General features: G+C 42.4%; 2 pseudogenes across 2 annotated transcripts in view; both read right to left on the reverse strand.

The window, feature by feature from the left end:
* LOC308632773 (centromere protein I-like) overlaps window positions 1-22,820 on the reverse strand; it is a 358,828-nt pseudogene that overhangs the window by 41,541 nt on the left and 294,467 nt on the right. The gene's annotated exons all lie outside the window — the stretch shown is intronic.
* LOC308632399 (uncharacterized protein C2orf78-like) overlaps window positions 14,904-22,820 on the reverse strand; it is a 30,835-nt pseudogene continuing 22,918 nt past the window's right edge. Inside the window, exon 4 of the transcript in view lies at window positions 14,904-15,815. The product of the transcript in view is annotated as an uncharacterized protein C2orf78-like (transcript). The remainder of the gene's footprint in view (window positions 15,816-22,820) is intronic.

Genomic DNA, 22,820 nt, shown 5'->3' on the forward strand with positions numbered 1-22,820 from the left:
GATTTCTTATGTAATTAGCATTAAAAATTCCTGCCTGAGGAACAAAACCTCTTTCCCTGCAGATTAGGATGTTAGAATGAATTATGTTATAAGTATATTTGGAATCAGTAAAAATATTGACTGATTTGTTCAATCAAATCTTTAGTGAGATCAGCAACTTCAGCCTGTTGAGATGTGGTGCCTGAGGGGAGGGGAGCAGCCTGAATTAAATGGCTGAGGACAAAAGAAGAATCTGCTGTAATCTTTCCTTGAAGTATATAGCATAGCCTCCAAAGATTGGGGACTGTTAGCACAAAAGGACCAGGCTGGATACAAACTTCATGGATCAGCACAGCTTTTAATGAAGAACAGAGTGCTGCCTCTGATGGACCCACTTCTCAGAAGGTGGAAAATGAGCCATGGGCCCAACGGGGAATCAATGCTTATATAGGTTGCAGAGAGGTGACTTAATAATGAGTACTCGGGAAATAGGTTTGGGAGAATTTGAAAATTTGTTTTTACTGTACAGTGTTTTTACTTGGAGAAGAATGGAGGGTCTGGGGTCAGCATTCAGTGTTTAACTCTTTCCCTTCAGGGTTCCATTGTAGTGTTACTGGGAAAAGATTTATTTGGGAAAGGATCAATGCTCTGGCTTCCTTTCTAGGGGTTTTCCTGTCACTGGGAAAGAATGCAGTAGGAAATGTTCAATGCCATCAACATGCTGCTTTCTTCTTTACCCCCTCTTGCCAAGCCACAGTATTTTGGAGTTTGTCAGTTTCCATATCCAACATGGACTCTTTGTGGGAGCTTCCAATTATGAACCAGTCTGGGCAGTCAGGGAGTGGCTGATCAGCTATATGTAAAAAGGGGTTCTTTAAGAAATCAAGGGTGGGGCTGGGATTGTGGCTCAGAGGTAGAGTGCTCACCTCACAAGGGCAGGGCCCTGGGTTTGATCCTCAGCATCAAATAAAAATAATGAAATAGAGGTATTGTGTCCAACTACGAATAAGAAATAAATATTTTTAAAAATGGAGGGTGTCAGGACTCGAGTGAGAAATCACATGGGCAGATTTTTTTTTTTTTTTTTTTTTTTTTTTGGCAAAGAGTGGCAGGGTTTAATAGGGAGTCTTGCTGCTAGGTAGTTAGGGGATCCAGGAGTTGTGCGTGCAGTCATTGGACTCTGTTTGGGGGAAGGTTGAGGGAATGGAGAGAAATGACCACCAACTGAGAAGTTTTGAAAGGGAGTGTGTGGTAAGAATAGTAAAAGTTTGACATAATCCAAATTTTCTGGCCTCCAGGATCAATAGTGCTGCAGTCTCTCATTGGGGCCAGCCTTGATAAACTAAGTCTAATTGTTTGGATAACAATGCAGTGGGGTGGGGGATTTTCCCTGACTTGGGGTAAAGAAGTCCCAAGGACTCCTTTGTCTTCTTTGCCAGAGTGGAGTGACAGGAAGAAAGGCTTATTAGGGATAGGTCAATAAAGAGTTAAGGATTCCAGAAGAGAATTCTGGAGAGTAGAAAAGGTGGAAGAAAAGGAATGGGGAGATGGAAGATCTAAAAGATTCCCTTTTGAGGCTTCATAAAAGGGTTTGGCAATGAGAGAGAATTTGGGTATCCCGATGTGAAAATAATGAAAAAGGCCTAAGAGGGAAAGCCTATCTCTTTTAGTGGAAGGTAGGGGGATGTTCTTTAAGGCCTGGTGTCATTCTGGCGTATTGTATACCTAACTATTGCACCTGAGCTAGCAGAGCAGGGTCTTTGATTGAGAGACCTGGTACCTTAGGAGGCCAGTGCATTAAGTAGTTTGGTGGTGATGTTTGGAGAATTTGGGGGATGGGCTACCGAGCAGGAGATCATCTACATGTTGCATGAGATGGCTGGGGGATAAATTTAATGTGGCCAGGTCTTTTTGGAGAGCCTGGCCAAAGTAGTATGGGCTATTGCAGATTCCCTGTGGGAGAAGAGCCCAGGTGAGCTGCTGAGAAAAATTAGTGCCTGGGTCAGTCCCGGTAAACACATAAGTGAACACAAGGCAGGATGAAGGGGAATAGTGAACAAGGTAGATTTCAGGTGAAGCACTGAGAAACGTGTGGTGGAGGCTAGGATATGAGATAAGGGTATAGGGATTCGTTACTGCAGGATATGTGGGAACACTTGCCGCATCGATTTTTCTGACCTTCTGTACTAGCCAGAATTGGCCATTGGGTTTCTTTACTCTGAGTATGGGGAAGGTGTGAGGAAATTTGGTATGAGGAGATGGAACTGCAATAAATGGGAGATGATTGATGTGCTTTAAACTTCTGAGAGTCAGGGAGTTAATGGTTATTGGGGAAGGGAATATAGTGAGTGGTATCTTTTAGTGGGATATGAACAGGGGAGTGGTGTTTAGCTATTTTAGGTTGAGAAGTATCCCAGAATGTAGGGTTGATTCCAATGGGCAAAGAACAATCAGGACGCTTAGGGGGCTCAGGGACTAATCTGGGCCAGAATGTATTAAGAAGATGGTTGTGGAGTTTAAAGGGGGGATGATGATTGAGGCTTTTACTTTGTGGAGAGGATACTGTCCCAGTAGGGAGCAGGGCAACTTTGCATAACTATAAAAGAATGGATAATGAGAGGGATCGAATTGTGCAAAAAATAGGAGTGTCTATAGTGGATATATAGGGGTTCCTTAGACTCCCATAATAGGGATGTCTGCCTTAAAAAGTGGGTCCATGGCATTGGGTGAAAAGTGAAAGGCTTGTCCCTGTGTCAATCAAAAATGAAACTACATGGCTGTTCACTCACCCTGTAAACTGGGGCTCCTCACATGTAGAAGCTGAGGTGGTAGGGGCAGTGGAGCCCGAGCCCCCTCATTCTAGACACTCAGTGAATGGGACATGGGAAGCAGGTAGCATCACCAAGGGCAATGGTGTCCTTGTCTGGGGACATTTCACTTTCCACTGTCCCCGTTGCCCACAGTTGGGACAGGGCTTGGCTGGAGGCCTTGGGTTAAGGCAAGATTTTCCCAATGTCCAGTCCACCCACATCGGAATTAGGGTTCCGGAGGTGTATTAGGTGGGACCACGAGTGGCAGGGATACTTTTTTTTTCTTTCTTTTTTTTTTTCTTTGTGTTGGGGATTCAACCCAGGGCTTGGTGCATGTGAGGCAGGCACTCTACCAACTGAGCTATATCCCCAGCCTGGCAGGGGCATTGTTAGGGCTCTGGATGTCTGAGGCCAGGAGCTGATGGCTCTGGATATCTGAGGCCAGGAGCTGATATTTAGTTTAAAGAAATTTATCTCTCTTATTTTTGGCTTTGTCTTTCCTATTGTTAAAAAACCGTGGAAATATTATGTAGAAGACGCTGTAGTAGAGTCTCGGGACCATTTTCTAACTAAGTGCTTTATGGATATCAGGTGAAGACCCCCTAATAAAGTTAAAATGGAGAAAGAGAGTGCCACCAGGAGTATCCAGATCTAGGTTGGTATATTTGGCAACAGCCTCAGTAAGCCAGGCTAAAAAGAGGGTGGGGTTTTATCAGGTCCCTGGATAATTTCCTTTACCTTGTTCCAATTAACCCGGGTATGAGAATTTTTGTCATGCCTTAAAGGAAGCAAGTAATCATGTGCTGGAGTCTGATGACCCCAGTGTCTTGAGGCTGATATGTCCAATCAGGTTCAACTGTAGGGATGGCAGTCTCTGCTGCAGGATGGATAAGGGGACTTTGGGCATGGAGGAGATTGGCATGGATTATCCACCTGTAAACTGTAAGCATGTTCATCAGGAGTCAGGGTGGAAGGTTGGATGTGATAAACATCTGCCCAAGTAAGGTGGTAAGCCTGAGTCAGATGCATGAACTCCTTCCTGTACTTAGTAGAGAAAATGAGCCTACTCTGCCTCTGTTTGTGACAAAGCTGTCATAGAGAAGGTGACATGAACTTGGACCATCCCTTCAGCCCCTGCCACCTCTCTGAGAGGGAACACATGTTCCACTCTAAGGACTTTGGATCATGTAGAGGAGGTGGTGGCAGGGGGGAAGGTAGAGTATGAGTGTGGGGTTTGAGGTGTGGGGTTAGACTGGGAGTAGTGGGACTTTGAGGAGAGGAGTCTGATATGGGGCCATGAGACCCCAGAATCTGTAAGGATTGGGTTCCTCTGCTATTTCTTGATCAGTGAATGAGGAGGAGAAGCGTGAGTCTGTGTGGATTCATTGTAAAGCAGAGCAGGGCTGACTTAAAGGGGGCTTTGAGCTGAGGAAAAACAAAGCTTAGAGATAAGCTATTTTAGGCCCTTTGCCATTCCTCTATTGTTGGAGGTAACTTGTGAAATCCTGGAGAGTTTCTTTATCAAAGGTCCTGTTACTTGGGCCATTCATGCAAATTTAAAGTAATTTAAATTAGGGCTATATTTGAGTGCAGAGACTAATGAGACATTCGATATTACGGTCAGTTTGGGAGTAAACATTCTTAAAATTACTAATAATACTCCCTGATGGGGAGTTCTGAGGAATAACTGCATAGTTCACATATTGGAGAGGTTTGGTTGAGGTGATGGTTTGAGATGAGGGAATCCCCTGAAATCTCATGTCACTGGACTGGACTGTTACACTGGAGAAGAGGAGAATGTCCTCACTCCAGTCTCAATGGTGGGGAACTCCAGGGTCCTGGCTAGTCAAAAGGTGGTGTCCCTAGGCAGGGTATCTCTCTGCTGGGGACCGGACGGGGCCTTTCCTCTCTGTAGTACGAGAAAGCCAGTGTTGGCTCTGGGAACCAAATGGCAAAGAGGTCTCTGATCCAGAGGGCTGTAGGGTGTTGGGGAGGGGAGGGGTTGGGAAGAGGATGGCAAGGGTGAGGGGAGGAGTTCAGAAAGAAGATGCCTTCAAAGCCAATAGACAATCTGATGCAGATCCTTGCACTGGTGACATAAGGCCACAAGAACCTAGCCCAGGGCTGGGGTTGTTTTGGGGTCACATGCTGTCATTGAGAGTCAAAGTGGAGTTAGGGGGCCTCAAGAGTCTCTTTTTGTAGGGTGTGGAGGGAGGTAGGGTTGCAGTCATTTTAAAGATTCAGCAGTAGCTGTGTGAGCTGTGGCTGGGGGTTCCCCTGTTCTCAAAGGGCCAAAGGAGTGACAGGTGTTCAATGATCACTTCCCAGCTTGTATGGTTCATTTCATGTGACTGAGAAAAGGAGCAAGTTGGGCGGGGATGGGGAGAAGTGCAGATCTCATGAATTCAGCAGCTTTTATTCAGCTGAGGAGTCAGGCATCAAGTGGACACACTTTCTGGTTAGAAAATGGCCACCCATAACAGGAGCAGTCTGGATTTATGTAGGTTACACCCTGGCAGGTGACTTGAGTTTGAAGACTGTAATAGGACATGGACATTCAGGGAAAAGGTTGGAAAATTAGAATTTTTTTTAACTAAGCAGTGTTTTTACAGGGCAATAGTGGAGGGTCTATTGCACTGCCACAGGGAAGGATATATTGGGAAAGGATCAATGCTTGCCCTTTCCAGGGATTGTCCTATCATTGGGTGATGTTTGCTTTCTTCCCAGGGATTGTCTTGTCACTAGGAAAGAGGATGTATTGGGACAGATCAGTGTTATTAATATTCTTCCTTCTTCCCCCTGATCTTCTTCAAAGGCCGCCCTGTTTTGGAGGTTTGTCATATCCACATCATTCAAAAGCAGTAAGTGTAAAACCAGGAGGAATGTGGTGTATTGTTAGCTTTCTGTTACTGTAACAAACACCTGAGATAATCACCCTATAAAAGAGAAAGGATTTCTTTTGTTTCACAGCTTTGGATGATTCAGTCCATAGTCAGTTGGCAAGGCAGCAGCACATGATGAAAGGGATTTCATGGTGGAACAAGCTTCTTACCTCACGACCTGGATGGAAAAGAGAGAGAAGGGTGGTGAAGAGGAGGTATTGGGCCCTATTGTCCCCTTCAATACTGGAAACCCTCAAACCTCAATGACCAGAAGATATCCTACTAGGCACCCCCCACCCTTTTTTCCAGTACTAGGGATTATGAGCTATCACCAGCTCCTCTTTTAAATAAATCTTATTATGAGACAGGGTCTTGCTCAGGTGCTCAGACCAGCCTGGAACCTGAGATCATTCTGCTCAGCCTCCCAGGAAGCTGGGATTATAGACATACAACATTGTGCTTGGTTTAAGACCCACCTCTTAAAGGTTCCACCTTTCCCACTAGTGCCAAGCTGGAGGCTAAATGTTTATGGGACATTCCAGATCCACCTTTATAGCATGTGGTAAGATCATCTATTGAGAGCAATATAATTTGTACATACTGAAATATACAGGTTCAACTGCTGTTTGCCTCTCGTGTTCCCAGACTTCATAACAATTTGTTTTCATAATTCCTTCCACTTAATTCTATCTTGCAGTCTCAGCATCATCATACACTCTAAAACTAGTCTAAAATGTGGTCTGAAGAACCAAAAGAGCCTTGGTATAACATAGCATCAAGTCATCCCCGCCCTAAACCATCTGTTTTAATACTGAGATTATTGTCCTAAGGGACAACCCCATCCCTACATTTTGTAATGATCAGGATGACTGAGACCTATCTTGGTTCACCATACCATACTATCTATCACTGAGGTCCTTCCATATTCTCTTCTCAGTTTGATTAAAGATTGTAAACCCTCAAGCATCCATATGGTACATAGGTCCTACAAAAAACTGTCACATTTTATTAGTGTCAACTACTTCATAGTTGCTCCAGATAGCTTTTACTTCTGTTTCTATTTTCCTCTCCATGTATTAGGTATCTGGAAAAAATACTAAAATCCTCCAATGACCTCTCATGAGGCTTGGGATTAGGATTCATACTCTTTACCTAGATTGCAGAGTGATTCAGCCACTGTGGCCTCTCTGACCTCATCTCCCACTTTCCTTTTTCCTTGCTACTCTCCAGCCACAGCCTCAGAACTTCTGCAGTTCCATTCCAGACCTTTGCCCAGCTGATTACTCTCATGAGGTGCTTTTGTAGTTCTCTTCACTTGGCTGGTTCCATCTTATCATTCCTGTCACTTCCTCAGAGAGAACTTCCTTGTCCATCCATTCTAAGGAGCTACCCAGTTACCCTATCAGTTGGTCTTGTTTCAGTTTTCTTGATAGTCCTTACCTCTCTCTGATATGGTTTGGTTGGTGCATTGTCTTTCGTTGCCCACTAGAATATGATGTCCAGAAAGACAGGAGATTTTCTGACTTGCTTACAGCTCCCTTTTCAATGCCGACATTGTTTTGGGACCCCAGTAATATCCAATATATATTCCCGGTTGCTCACATATTACTGAGGTCAATGTTGTCTCCTTGTGCCCAAAATCAGTTCCATGGATGGTCTAGCCAATTATGGTGATAACCCCGATGTGCAAAGCTAAACCAACCATTATGTACCTGGGACCAAGAATTCTTCAAAAGGCAGTCCTTGGTAGAAGCATAAAGCCTCAAGGTTTGATGCCTTCATTAGCTATCATGTTTGGGAATCTATACTTGCCAATGGATCTACAATGAAAACAAACACATTCTGTTTTGATAGATTTCATAGATGTTGGCTTAGAGCCATCAGAAGGACAAATAATTTTAAAAGATGAGCATGGGGGCTGAGGTTGTGGCTCAGTGGTAGAGTGCTCACTAGCATGCATGAGGCACTGGGTTTGATCCTCAGAACCACACAAAAATAAAATAAAGTTACTGTGTCCACTTAGGCTCAAATATAAATATTTTTTAAAAATTCAGCGAGATCTTTTGGAGGATTTAGGTGGGTTGCATGCATTGAAACACTACAGCAGCCTATGTGGAACATTGCTAGGGAACGGAGGTTATCAGAAAGCAGAAATGGAATGTGTATTAAAGAAAATTGTTCACACTGGTAAGATGTTTGCTGTGAACCCATTGGGAATATAAAAAGAATTTGAAAAGTAGATACTTGGGAAGACAAAGATGGGATGAACTGGTTCAAATATAGGTAAATACACAAATGCATTGCAATTTTTAAAATTGTACATTATTATTGTAGGTAAATTATCTTGTTTTTCACATGGAATTGGGATTACCTGATGATGTTGTCCCTTAAGAAGGGAGGTGATTTATCCTTTGAAGAGGTGGGCATTAAGCCCACAAAATGTGGGCATTCCAGAAAAAGGTGGCAGTAAAACCATACATGTAAAACCATAACATGAAGAGTAATCTGTGGTTTGGAGCACCACGTATAGTTTCTTTAAAGACTGGTATCTCCTGTCAGCAAGGAAATGACAGATTTGGAAAACATGTTTTTCCTCATGCATGGAAAGATCTTTAATATGTGTGTCTGTTAAAATTAATGATTAAATGTGTACCTGATGGATTGGTTGTATTTTATAAATACTCTGTTCCTTTTTTATGGCTAGTTAGCTATGTGCTATATAATTTATATTAAGTAATTCAAAATCTTTGTTTCAGCTAAAAGTTTCATCTCAAGGTTGAGAATTTCTAAAAGAGTTAAATGCCATAAGACACTTTAGGGTTCTTTGGTGTACTTCAGGTCAGGGATTTTATCATTTTCTATTTGGTTTACACATTTACTTTATAAAGTGGGTAGTAAGCAGACACTGTAACTGTTTTGTATGTATAATTTTAAGTTTTTTAAATTTATTTGTTCTTTTTGTTTATACATGATATTAGAGTGTATTTTGACATATTAGTCTTACATGGAGTACGACTTTCCATTCTTTTGTGTTTGTTTGGTTTGGGGGAGGAGTTTAGAGGAACATCCTTTAATGGTGTATACCTCAGCACATTCCCACACTCAGATTGGAGTGGAGGCAAAGAAGCAGGGATGAGTGGGTGACCCCACAGAGCCTCACATGGCAAAGAGGAAGAGGAAGGTGACCATCAAACAGAAGAGCCGATGGCCTTCAAAGGCATAGGAGAAGAGCTGTTGCTTGAGAGATGGGTTCCTACCAGGGACAGAGATCAATGCCAACCCAGGGAGAGGAGAAAATGAGAGTGGGGGAGGGTGGAGGGCACAGGAAGGTGAGGGGAAGGTGACTGTGAGGGTCTAAGCTACACATACCCTGGAGATCTGATAGATAACAATTTGGCAAGGTGAAGTGAACCTGGCCAGACACATATTTAGATTCTGGTTTAGATGTCACTGGCATACCAGTGGTCAAGCTGGCTTTATAAAGTGGCTAATAAGCAACCACTGTAACATTTTTGTATTTCTAATTTTAAAAGTTTTTTTTTAAAATTATTGATCATTTTGTTTATACATGATAGTAGAGTGTATTTTGACATATTAGGCATACATGGAGTATAACTTTCCATTCTTTTGTGTTTGTTTGGATTTTGGGGAGGAGTTTAGAGAAACATCATTTCTCTAAACACAGTTCCAAACCAGTCTCTGATCTCATCACACCAACAGTGGCAGCCCTGCCACCAATGAACTTGTCTGCTGAGTCAGTGTCTCAGGAGACAGTTTTGTTCTGGAACTTCTGTCTGGCCACCTGGAGAGGAGCTGGTGTAGGAAGGCTGTTTAGATGAGTCCTGTGGTCTACTCAGGAGGGAGACAGAGGCCTGATTAGACCCCTGGTACAACAGCGGGTCAGAGCTAGAGAAATAAGCAGTGCCTGGGAGGTCTGCATTTTTTCAGTCTCTCACCTTTAGCCCTTGGTCCCAGTGTTCGGCTGCCCAACCCACATATCCCTAACTTCCCATTCTTGTGGTTGTTTGTGGGGTGAAGTTAACTGGTCTTGTATTCACACATGAACACAGAAAACCTACGACCAATTCATTCTGCTGCCTTTCCTATTCCCACCTTCTTCCATTTCTACATTCCTCTTTCTCTAATCCAATGAACTTCTTCTCTTCCCTCCCCCATTCCCCAACATTCTGTGTTAGCATCTATGCATATCACAGAAAATTCAGCCTTTGGCTTTTGGGGGATTGGCCTATTTCTCTTAGCATGACAGTCTCCAGTTCCATCCATCGACTGGCAAATGCCATGATTTCATTCTTCTTTATCACTGAGTAATGTTCCATTGTATATAGATACCACATTTTCTTTATCCATTCATCTGTTAAAGGGCTCTGTTGGTCCCATCGTTTAGCTATTATGAATTGAGCTGCTGTAAACATGAATGTGTCAGGATTAGTATAGTATGCTGATTTTAAGCCCTTTGGGTATATGCCATTCAACAAACCTGTACTGATCAGCTCTTATTTTTGAGACACTGTTTAAGACATGGGACACATGGAAATGAACAACATATGAGACAATTTTGTGCCCTCAAGGGTCTTACATTTTAGGAATTGACGGGCAAGGGAGTGATGGAAAGTCTAAACCATAAAGACAACAAAGAATTAACTTACAAAATGTATTGAAAGGTTCACAACACTGCAGGAGATGTGGTCCCTGGTGAAGGGAATCAGATGGAAGGAAGGGAGAACCCTGAGAGGTGATTGCAGTTTCAAAGAGTGTAGTCAGACAAAGCCTCATTGAAAGGTACAATTTGAGAAGAGGCTTGAAGGAGGTGAGGAGTGTTTTCTAGCCTTGGAACAGCAAGTGGGCTCAGCTGGTCTGGGGTGGAGTGATTGAAAGGGAGCATAGCAGTGGATCAGGCAGAGCCAGAGTCTGTGAAGCAGTACAGCCTGTTTTTGTGAATAAAGTTTTATTAAAGCAGAGCTAATGTCCATGTGTTCTCCTATTTTGCATGGCCACGTTCATTCTACAAGTGCAGAGTGGAGCTGTGGAGACAGAGACAATCTGGCTCACAAACAGTTATGTATTTACCATCTATGGGTCTTTTTATGGAAAATGTGTATGTCCCCTATCATGGATAGAGAAAGGCAGTAAATGGTTAGGGATTATTATGTTAGAGCAGAAATGGGGGAATGGAGTTAGAAGTGGGTAGGTTCTAGATGTGATGTGAAGAGAGGGCAGATGAAATTTACTAAAATTCCAAGTGTGTAATTGGGAGAGAGAGAAAGGAGTCAAAGAATGTCAAAGGTTTCTGGCCTGGACAACTGGAAAGATGACCCTAAGGAAGACAAAGAAACTGTGTATAGACCCGACACCCCACCCCCACCCACAGGGGAAGGAGAGCAAATAGGAGATTCCTTCTCCAATGTGTTCAGAAAGAAGATACAAAGAAAAGAAAAAGACAACATTTGGACTAGAGGCCATGTCCCCATTCTCCACCTGTCCCGCAGACTACTCCCTCTTCCTGTGGCCAGATGTCCCTCCCCCATGAACCTTGAGATTGCTTCTCACTGAAACACCAACATAGCACGCAAAGACACCAGGTGCCATGGTCGTTACAGGGGACTCACAGTCTGCCTCAGTTTGGGGGAAATGAAGCTCTGCTTCAGGGAACTGAAACCTGCAACGTTCTCAATTTAAAATAATTGTGTTATCCATCAAGATTTCAGAAAGATGCAGGCAGCAGTGCAGTTTGGAGTCTCCCAAAACAAAGAGAAGAAAAAGACACGTTTGGCCTAGAGGCCATGGAAATAGATGAAAGAATGCCAAACCCTGGAGTAGCATTTACCACACAAGTAGAGAACACAGTGTTCCCTAGGAACCTCAGAACAAGAGGATAGGGCAAACCACCAGCAGGAGGCACCAGACCTGCCTGGCAGCAGCACTTGCAGCAGAGGAAATGGGAGACAGGAGGCTTTCAAAGCTCCAGCAGGCATTCCTGCAAAGCACTGTGGGCCAGCAGGAGAAGAGCAGCTGAAACTGAGAAGGGTTCTGGCCAACCCCAAAGTGAGTGCAGTAGGTCTCTTACAATATGTACTATATGTTGTGTAATCAATATGGTACAACAGCCATTTACATAGCACTTACATTGTAGTTATGATAAGTAATTAGAGATGATTTAGATAATTTGAATGTGTGGAGTCTCTCTTCAACTCTGTGGAATTTGGTGTCTTTGCGGGGTCCTTGGTGGAATTCTCTGTGGAAACTGAGGAGCAGCTGTAAGTACAAATGTCCCACATTCAAATCGGAAGGGCTGATGCTGTCCAGCCCCTAAACTCTCTTGAAAAAATGAACAGCCAATGCTCCTTTTCAGGACAAGGCCTCACCCAGAGGAGAAATCGCTGGGAGGAACGATAGACACAAAGGATGAACCTCCCTGTGGAAACAGCCAGAAAATTTTAGAAAATAAGTCGACATGTTTTTAATACTTCAAGAAGGAAGAGGAGGAGGAGGAGGAGGAGAGCAAAGGGAGAATGGAGAGGGACAGAACTGGAGGGAAGAAGAGGTGGAGGAAGGAGAGGTGGAAGTTTCCGTTCCATCACATAAGAAACTCTATCCTCAACCATACTTTTACAAGGAAAACGAATTTTGCATAAAAGTGCATAGCAAGAAAAGAAGGAAACCAAATCCCAAATAAAGGTATTCTAAGAAAAAGGAGAATCCATCCTCTCAGACGACGAAAACAAGTCAGAAAAGAACCCCCCAAGCACATCAGATGGTAGCCCACTCTATCAAAACTAGCTAAAAAACAGAAGGCCAAACAATGCAAAATAGGACAGAACCTGAGAGGGGAAAGGAAAATTATATCATGGATATAGCTTTCTGTTTGGGATGGTGAAAAGTTTTGGATTTGGATAGTGAATAATGCTTGAACAACATGGTGCATCTACTTAATGCTATAGAGTTATCCACATAAAAATGGTTGAAATGTTGAGTTTTATGTTTCATAATAAAAAAGAACAACATAAATGGAAATTAGATGAGATATGGTAGAAATCAACATAACTAATCTAAAAGGGAAAACACGAATGAACATAATAGATAATGTCTAAAAAGAAAGAATAATGAATTAAAAAAAATGAAACACATGATAAAAAATATCCCAGAGAGCTGGTAAACAGGAAAAGCAAGAAAGCCAGGCAAATTCTACAAAGGAGAATGCAAATACACATAGGAATTTAATATGTCATAAAGGTTACATTTCAAATCTGTAGGTCATATAATTTAACAAATTGTGATACATACATTTTGGGGTGAAATATCTCTGGAAGTTTCCAAAATGTGGGAAAAGGTGATGTCTCCTGTGGGAAGAGTGGTGAAGATGGTGACTGGCAATTTTGAGGGAATGGGTAAAAGTTGTTGGGGCTGCTGGATCCTGCAGATGTTGGCAGGTTGCTCCTTGCGCATGCGCACTCTGCTTGCGTTGGGTGGAGATGGAAGCCAAGGAGTGATGTTTTTCTTGTGAGCTTCGTTTCAGGGCAATGGTCCCTGAAGACAGCGCTTGCCAGAACCAATGGAAGAGGACCTGACAGGCTTCTCAGTTCAGTATTTAACCCCCTTTCAAGTGTGATCTCTGTCCTTCACCCTCTACCCCAACGTCTCTCTGCTGTGCTCTGAAAGCCAGGTTGTCTGCCTGCAGGGGCCCTTGCCAACACTGAGGACTTGAGGACACAAGCCTCAGATGGAGGCCTTGCTTCTCGAGAATTAGTAAAGTGTCAGAGTGATACTGGCCTTGTGTGTGCAGGTTAATTCAAGTAGTGCCTCTCTGCTGCCCTGGTGCATGGGTGTTGAGTCAGTGGTGATTTATTCCAGGCCATGTTCTGGGTGGGCCTCATGCTGCTGAGTTCACTTGGCCAAGTCCCAGGTTATCAGCTTCCCTCAGGGTAACTGTGAACCCTCTAACACCCCTGGTAGATTCCCCGTGTTTTGTATTCACCTTTCCCATCTAGGATCTTAAGTGACCCAAATATGGTGGAGATGTGCCCTGAATCTTCTTTTGTAAAATGCCTTTCAGGTAGACGAAAAACTAGGCCATTCTCCATGAGAGTTTTTTGTTTGATTTTTTTATTTCTTCTGGTCAACCTGAACCCGTCTCCTATCATTTTGAACTTGCTTGACATTTTATCATTTTAACCCTAGTTTCAAACATTGTGTTATCGGTCAGCCATTTTGCCAATTCCTGATTCTTCCAGTAAAACCATACATCTCTCTTCTTTTTGCCTTCCTAGTGCTGGATTACATGCCTTCCTCTTTCCCCCATTCCTAGCCTTTACTTCTATTATCCTGGCCAAATTTGAGTTCCTTTCTTCTCATGCAGGCTGTGATCCCCATCGCTACCAAACTAAACCACACTTAACAGCCATTCAAACTCAAAATTCCTGTTTATTTTCTGTTAATCAATTCCATTACATTTCTTTATTCAATTTTATTAAGTTTTAAAAGTATATTGGCATGAGTACATATTCATAGGTCTATGAGGACAAATGTTTGATAGCCAAGTGCTAACACAAGGCCTCTTTATTATCTATTAACCAATTCTATGGAATTTCTTCATTCAATTTGACTAAACTTTAAAAATATATTAGAATGAATTCATTTGTATCTTTGTATCTACATATTTATAAAATTTGTATCTACACTTGTGGAAAACTATGTGACGCCCAGGCAATACCAGAAAGCATCTTTATTACTTATCTCTCAAACAATACTATTACATTTCTTTATTCAACTATATTAAGTCTTGAAAATATATATATATATAAGTGAACACTTTTGTATCTATGTACCTGTCTGTATATATATGTGGAAAACTATTTGGTATTCAAATGGCAATATAAAGCCTCTTTATTACTTACCCTCTAATCAATACTATAGCATTTCTTTATTAAACTATATTACCTTTTCAAATATGAATAAATTTTCATCTATCTATCTATGTGTATATGAGAACACTATTTGGAACCCATGTGGTACCCAAAGGCCTCTTTATTTTCTAACAATTCTCAGTGGTACCAGAAGGCCTCTTTATTATATATTAGTGAATTATATTACATTTCTCTATGTAATTTTATTAAACTTTGAAAGCATCTGAGAATAAATAAATGTGTATCACTCTATCTATATACATGTGGAAAACTATTTGGTCCCTAAGTGGCACCACTGATCTTTGCAGCTCTTACATTATGTAGCCATAGTAGCGAGAAATCTCCATCTCTCTTTCCCTCTCAATGAAACACTGCACTCTCCCCATTGCAGTGTACTTGGCAGCATTCTCACGCTCTTGTTGAGCCTTCTTCTTCATGGCTTCCCGCTCTGGCCTCTGCTGTTTGGTGATGGGAGTTGATAGTACTTGCCCAGGAACATTGGGTTTCCTCCATGGAATTGGCTGTGAGGCAAAGTCTTGGAGGAGATATTGGTTTTGAGGCTTGGGTGGTTGTGACTGGGGCTTGGTCCCAACCCTGGGAACGGGTTGCCAATGAAGAGAAGTACAAGATGATGTTTTGTAGGGTGCAGGCCCAGAAGCAGCAGAGCAAGGGACACTAGGCTGTTTAGAAGCGCTCACACCTGACTGAATGGCATGAGTCAAAACGGGCTGAGCTGGCTTGGCAGGACGCATCCAAGATGGGTTGGCAGAAGGTGTTTGGGATGTGTTGACTGCCATGGGTTGAGCTGAGCTAGCAGGGCCAGGCTGGGCAGGGTAAGCCCCAGTAGGTCTCTGTGAGGCCAGAGACTGTGGCCTCCTATTGATTACTGGTCGAGGTGGAGGTTTCTCCTGCGTCAGAAAAGGCAAAGGTACCAATTTAACCTTCCCAGGTGGTGGAGGCTCATAAATTAATGGAGGGGGACCCTCTCCTTCAGCACTGATATCTGGATTCTGGGCTTTGACTTGTGATTTCTCAGGACCCTTAACCACCTGCCATGGTTTCATAGCTGGGCATGGACGGGGGTCTTGGGTACTGCCTGAGTTTCCCGGGGCCCGGAAGGAAGAGAGCCCAGTTTTCTTATCATTCTTCTTCCCCAGTGCGTGGAAAACCTGCACCGACTCCAACATGTGCATGCTGAGACAGCTCCGAGGTTTTTTAAAGGACTCTTGGCAAAGCTCAGGTTGGTTCCTCTTCCGCTTTAGTTTGGGCACAGTTGGCTTCTCTTGTGCCTTGACTTTGTTGCCTGGCTGCTTCCTCTCCTCGGCTTTCTTGGAGTTGTTTTCTCTGGTTCTCTTGGTCTTTTCCTGCCCATGGCCCTTAGCCTTGCTGTTCCTGCTGGATGCAGCTTCCTGAGCTCTGCTGTTAGGGTGCTTGGCTGTGTGCACATTGGCCCTACTGCTGCCTGCATCCCTGTGAGCAACTTCTCCTCCTAATGCACATTCCAGGTCCCTTAGCTGCATTTTGGCCTGAGGAGTTCCATGAGGAGACTCTGAGGCTTTATGTTTTTTGTTCCTTTCTAGAAGGATATTTTCAGAATGTGGCTTCTCCTCTTGGTCCAGAGGACCAATGGAGGCCAGAAGCTGGTGGATTTCAGGGATGTCTAAAGGGAGTAGTGGAGGATCCTGTTTCTCCATGGCAATTTGGTAGGCATCCAGTGGCTCTGAGAGCATGGTGTTAATCTCACACAAATTCTTAATCTCTGTTTGTTCCTGGCTTTGATTTGGAGGCAATGCCAAGAAATCAGTAGATCTTTGGCCTGGAGTTATGGTGGAAACGTCCCCAAGTTCAGTTTGTGAGCTTTTCTCAAGTATTTGGCTTTTTCTGTTATTGCAGATGTATGAGAATTCTGGAGGCTGTGGCAGACAAAATGTCTGACTTGGAGGTTGCAATCCCAAGGAAGCCTCCGTCCCTAGGGAAGTTTCCATCCCTGCAAAGGAATCAAGGACGATGGTAAGTAGGATGCTCCCCTTCCCAGCGACACACTATTCAGGGAAACCACCTACTTTGGAGAAAGCATTTCCATTAGCTCTTTTTAAGGACCACTGACAGATATCTGTTAAGAGTTGCATATTAGTTACAGGTGATCCCTTGAAGTCTTACTTTTGGGCTGGTTCATCACCATGGCAGCATGGGTTTCCGGTAGAGCACTTGTCTCCTCAGTGGGAAACACAGAAAAACTCTTTCATGAAGTCTCTCGTTCTCATATAGGGGCCCCTCAATTCTCTCCACTCTCCCCAGAATGTAAGAACACTTAACACCATGAACTAGGAGAAGGTGGAGCTGTTGCTCATGAAATCAATGTGAATGGTCGGGGGTTTTGGACTCCTGCTTTGGACAGCATCTCTACATACAGAGGTTAAATCCTGCAGTCAATTAAGGAACAATTAAAGTGTCACACCCTGATATGTGTTGATGTATTTTTCTAAACCAAAGTAAAATTAGGGAAATATATTTATAGTGTGGATGTGTAGCTGGACTGAGTGCAAAAATAGTGAACAGCCGCTTCCTTCCATGTGCTCCTAGAGGTCTCTTAAATGCATGGGTGGCCATTATGCTGTGCTGCATGCTTCTCTTACAGAGTCTGAAAATGGGGACTGCTGAACAAGATTGTGGTTAAAATCTCAGCACTTGAATTCTAGGGATGTGTGGACCCACAGTTACCAGCTGAAAACTGGACCCTCCTTTCGAATGGTAATCTTATTCCTTCCCCTTTTTGCTGTTTGTACTCACCTTGAAAATTTGTTCCTTCTCTACTTGGAGTGGACACAGAGTAGTAGGTCACAGGTGTAGGGACTGATGGTAGGACATTTGTGGGCTGAACTTCCTTCAGCACTGTCACCATTTCTGGTTGAGGGGCAGCGGCACTACTTCCTGCATATGGCACAGAGCCATAGGATTGCAGGCAGGACCAATGTTCTCCAGAGAGCAGAGTCCCCAGAGAGTTATGATCACAGTAGTAGACCTGGCTTCCTTCTTGGTGGGGTAGTGAGAGGCAACGTCCTTGCTTTGGAATCTGAGATAGTGTCACCTGGACGAGCCTACCAGATAGTAGTGGATACCCAGGGATCATGACATTGGCTTCGGAAGTTTTGTCATACTGGGATGTCATAGATAGGGAAGAATCTGCTGTATTCTGGTCAGTGACAGTCAGATTAAAGTCCCTGAGTGAAGATGAGCTCTTTTCAGCACTTCCTGGGATATACCACTCCGAAAAACTTGGATAGGAGGCAGGTGCCATGGGAGTCTGGTTCTGGCCAGTAACCCCAGACACCATGGCTGTGCTAGCATGTTGATAAAGGTAGGCACTGCCCGTGAGTGTCTGGAAGGAGGTGCCACAGGTTGAGGGCAGTAACCATGCTGAAGTGGCAGCTGGAGCAGAGACTCTGGAGAGGTTGCACACACTTCCTGTCAGGGACGTTGCATTGGTCACCACAGGAAGAGAGAGCTGCAGAGAATGTGCATTTCCGTGTAAAGAAGAATTTTGGAAATTTTCTGTAGGAAGAAGAGGGTGGTGAAAATATTGATGAGACAGGCAGATTCTTAACAATATTCGAGGAACAATGACATCTTAATGTTGTACTAATCAGGAGGGCCCTGATTCCAATAATCATTGAGAGACCCCAAATCACTCCATTTAGGATGGCTGCAAGTACTCTTCTGATTACCTGCCTTTTCTCTCAAATTGGGCACAGAAGTCCCAAGTGGTCTGCTTCACACATTGTTCCCTATAAGCATCCTTCTACCTGTCCTACCTTTCCTTTGAGCCTGCACTAGTGTTGACTCCTGAATTCGCCCTAGAACTGAAGCCTTTACGAACTCAGAGAAAACACCAACATTACCAGTTAGCAAATGAGTACACCAAGGGTCAGGGAAGTGAGATTGACTAGTTCAAAATCAGCAACAGATTATGGAAACTTTCTCCCTGGCAGGACTCTTGTTCCAAAGACCAGAAATCTGGAGATACAGAAATTTGTTTTTCCCTGTTCATCGAAAATTGTACTGATATCACCATAGTGATCTTTAGTATCTCTTTTTTGTTTGCCCAGGTCACATGATATTTCCTGGAGATCAGTTTTACCATCCAAATGATAATTTAAGGGTCATTCTTTGCCCTGTTTCAGCCTAACTGCTGATCCTACATGAAAATGACTACCTGAAATTCAGTTTCTCAAGAAATGCTTCTTGAAAGAAATTGAAACTTTCTGAGCTTCAGGTTACTCATCTTTAGTGTGGTTATAACAATAACAATAGTGATAATTCATCCATAAATAAAAGTGTCATATTTCATAAGATTCATGTGAGGGCTGAGGTTATGGCTCAGTGTTAGGGCGCTTGCGTAGCACATGCGAGGCCCTGGGTTCAATCCTCAGCACCACGTAAAAATAAATAAAATAAAAGGATTGTCTTTAACTACAACTGATAAATAGATATTACAAAAAGTTTCATTTGGAGGGAGTTACAGTATGTTCTGGAAAGATAGAAGCAAAAGTCAAAAACAGCTCAGAACTAAAAGAAATGACTAGATAGTAACGAACATATGGATATGAGCAAAAGTGAGTGTATATCAAATTTGCTAAGAAATGAGTTCTGTTATCATGCATACAATATTATGAAAGTGAATGTTTCTCTTTGATTTTAGTGAATACTGTTAATCAAAACAAAGCTCATAATTGAAGGTGAGTTTGAATGCATTCTCAAGCAGTACATATAGACAGAGAAGCTATACTAAAAATGTGTGTAATTTGAAGTAAAGTGAACACAAATTTGAAGTAAAGTGAACACAAATTTAAGTAAAGTGAACAGATGGGTAGCCATGTGAAGAAGCGAAAACTAAAGCCAAAACCCAGGATGAATCTGGGCATGGTGTGGTGGGCCTCTGGTCCCAGCACTCGGGAGCCTGAGGCAGTGGGATTGCAGGAAACCAGGAATTCAAAGCCACTCTGGGCAATTGAGCAAGATCCTATCTGAGAAAAGAAATAAAATATCCTGGAGATATAGCTCGTGTAACATGCTTGCCTAGCATGCATGAGACCCTGTGTTCAATCCTCAGAACTGGAAAGAAGAGAAGAAGAAAGAAAGAATGAATGAGAGGAAGGAAGGAAGGCATAAGGAGCAAGGCAGGGAGGGAAGGAGAGAGAAATGGAGGGAGTGAGGGAAAGAAGAAGGGAAGTAGGACAGAAGGAAGGACGAAAGAAATTTTGTACGTACTAGAGAAAAAAACAATAAGTGTAAAGTCATTATTGTTCTTGTTTCTCTTCCTCTAAGGATTACCAGCAACAAAAGAAAGACATTAATTCCACTAGGTAGATATTTCAATTGATATAAACACATTTTCTGATAATCCTTTTGGTTATTTAAAAAAAAAAACAGAAAAAATGCTTTAACAAAATCATAGAAGCCTAGTTTATTATCACATTTAGAGAAAAGTCTTGTCCCTAAAGTCTGAGAAAACAATCACAGTATAATAAAATAACAAATTTAAAACAATTTTTGTCTTTTTTTCTGACATTTTTTTCTCCCTTTTATATTAATACAAAAATGTTTGAGCTACCCTACACCCCAGCCCCAAACAATTATTTGAAATGTAGACAAAACAAAAAGTCTTCACATAATTATTTAAATAAACTCGGAATTAGAGATGTGAGCTTGAATTTTTATTCTTATATAGTTCTTTCTTTAGGTTCTTAGATTTGGAAATCATCAATGACTATTTGTATATTGTCTTTTTTAGAAAAAAAAACTGTTGTAAATATGGAAAACAGCTTCACCTTGACAGCTTATATCACACAAAGGAATGTGTCCTTCTGATGCAGGTTTGGACAAAACATTTTTTAGAAATCCCTGTAGTTTAAAAATCAGAACAAAATAGGACATGGTTTGCCATTTCCCCAGCTCTGTCTAGAACCACTTTCTTTGGCTTGTTTGGAGGAAGAATCATTTCTAAAACATACTTCTAACATGTTCATGTTCAAACTGTCAACATCATCTGTGTTGAAAGAGATCATAGGAAAACTGTAACAGCCAAGTGTGGCTTTTCTGATAACCTGCTTACCCCAGTGATACCCTAATTCAAGTCTTAGTTTACTTGCTGGTCTGTTAATCTAAACATTCTCTAAACCAGCCTCTGGGAAGAGTCACTCTATGCTGTCTGTTGGTTTCAATAAAATCTTTGCTTTTCTTTCACATCCATCCCAACCAACCTCTTTTTTTCTGGAGAACATCATTCTCTTCATCTCTATTATTCTAACATTTTCTTCTCCTTTATTTTTATATTTTCTTCGTCCACCGAGTTCCTGTTGCCTTGTGCTTAAACAGTCACAAACTTTCTTCCCCAAGAACATCTGCCTCCTTACAGCCCTGTCCTCCTGCTCCTCTCTCCCTATTTCTCTTTTCACCTAGTTTAAATAGAAAACTCTCAAGTATGTGAATGTCCCTTTTATGAACAGCACTAAATTTGAAATACTGAAGTAGAAATCTTTGTGAAGGGAAACTGTTACAGAGGAAACCTCTTGGTTTCCACCCTGCCTAGGTTTTGTCTCTTTCAGTTGAAACAACACCACCATGAAATCTGATTTCATTCTCTAAAACATGCCCCTCAAGATGCAAGAAAAGTAAGGGACCAAAACATGGGCAATCTGTTATCCTCAAGTAGCAAATCAGGAAACAGATTTTGTGAGAGTAAACTAGTCCAGTTCTATACCTAGTACATGTCAAATTCCCAATGAAATTAGGTGTCCAGATTTCTAGTTCCATCCTTTCCCCTATTATTCTAAGCTCTTTTGACTCCATTAGTAAATTGAGGCAGGTAAAAGTCTAATGAAAAACTTTCAAAAGTTTCTTTACTCACCTGACATGGTCAGAGAAGAGGTCACATCAATTGTAGATACAAAGGATGAGGAGATCACCCCAGAGGATGTGTGGGTGGCTGAGGCTAGTGAATGCATGTTTCCCAGTATGGAGTTCACTGGTCACTGTTTACTGGCCACTCTAATGACTGGTTACTGGTCACTGGTCACTTGCGATGATTCAAATTTGTTTACAACTACATGGCAAGCCTAAGATTCCTGCAGGTGGCAGTAGGTTTGGTGGGAGAATGATGTCACAAACCTGGCCGTTTAAAGGTATGAAGTAGCCAATAGAGTGGTCAGACTCCCAAGGAGAAGGTGGGATTGGGTGGGGAAAATGACAAGAGAGTTGATTGGGTGGAGAAAGTGACAGGAAAGTTATAATAGAAACTAAATGGCTCAGTTCTGGTAGGTGAGCCCTGCAGGAGGGACATAATGGGCTCACCCCATGGCTCCCCTCCCCCAGGCTCTTGTGTTAGGGATATCATCTCTGTGATCCTCTTAAATGTTCATTAATATATTATGAATATGTTATAAATTATGTTTCACAGTATAAGAAGTAATAGTGATACATTATTCTATTAACATATTCAGTTAACATCCCTGGAGATGGAAGAAAGAGACATCTAGGTTGAGCAAGTATAGTGGTTCTGGGACCACAGAAGTGGATTTGATTAGTGAAGTTACTGCAGTATTCAAGCATTCAGAAAGGGGTTAAAAACTTTTTTTTTTTCCTAGTTGTAGATGGACCCAATACTTTTATTTTATTCATGGGTCAAGCCCAGTGTCTCACGTGTGCTAGGCTAACGTTCTACCACTGAGCCACAATCCCAGCCCTAGGGGGAAGTTCCTTGAGTGCATTCTCTGGGGAATGATGTGGCCCAAGATTCTCTTTAGTTTCTCCTTGATCCCTGCTTTCTTTGGCCTGGGCTGGGCCAGGTTCGACTGGTAACTCTCTTCTGCTCTCCTTCCCCCACCCCTCTTCATTGTAGACATTTTTTCATGGACAAGCCTTGAGTCTGCATTCTTGTACACATTGATATTACTTTATTTTAACTTGCAGAAGCAGGGGTCTTTTTTTCTGTGAGTTGATTCTTTGAAAAATGAACTCTGAACAATAGCAGAAACTCTAGAGAGGTGGAAGACTTAGTTGACTGTAAAATTTCCCTCTCTGGATTTTTGTTGTACTCCTTTAACTTATAATTTCCTGAGGACAGCTCCTTGGTCATGTAGACTTTCTGCCATCAGCCTCTTTCATATGTGAGAGGCACTGAGGATCCTTTCTCTCTTCTTATGTAAGAGGATCCAGTGTGGCAGTTACTG

Source organism: Spermophilus citellus (genome assembly GCF_964194105.1).
Source record: "Spermophilus citellus genome assembly, chromosome: 13".
Lineage (NCBI taxonomy): Eukaryota > Metazoa > Chordata > Mammalia > Rodentia > Sciuridae > Spermophilus > Spermophilus citellus.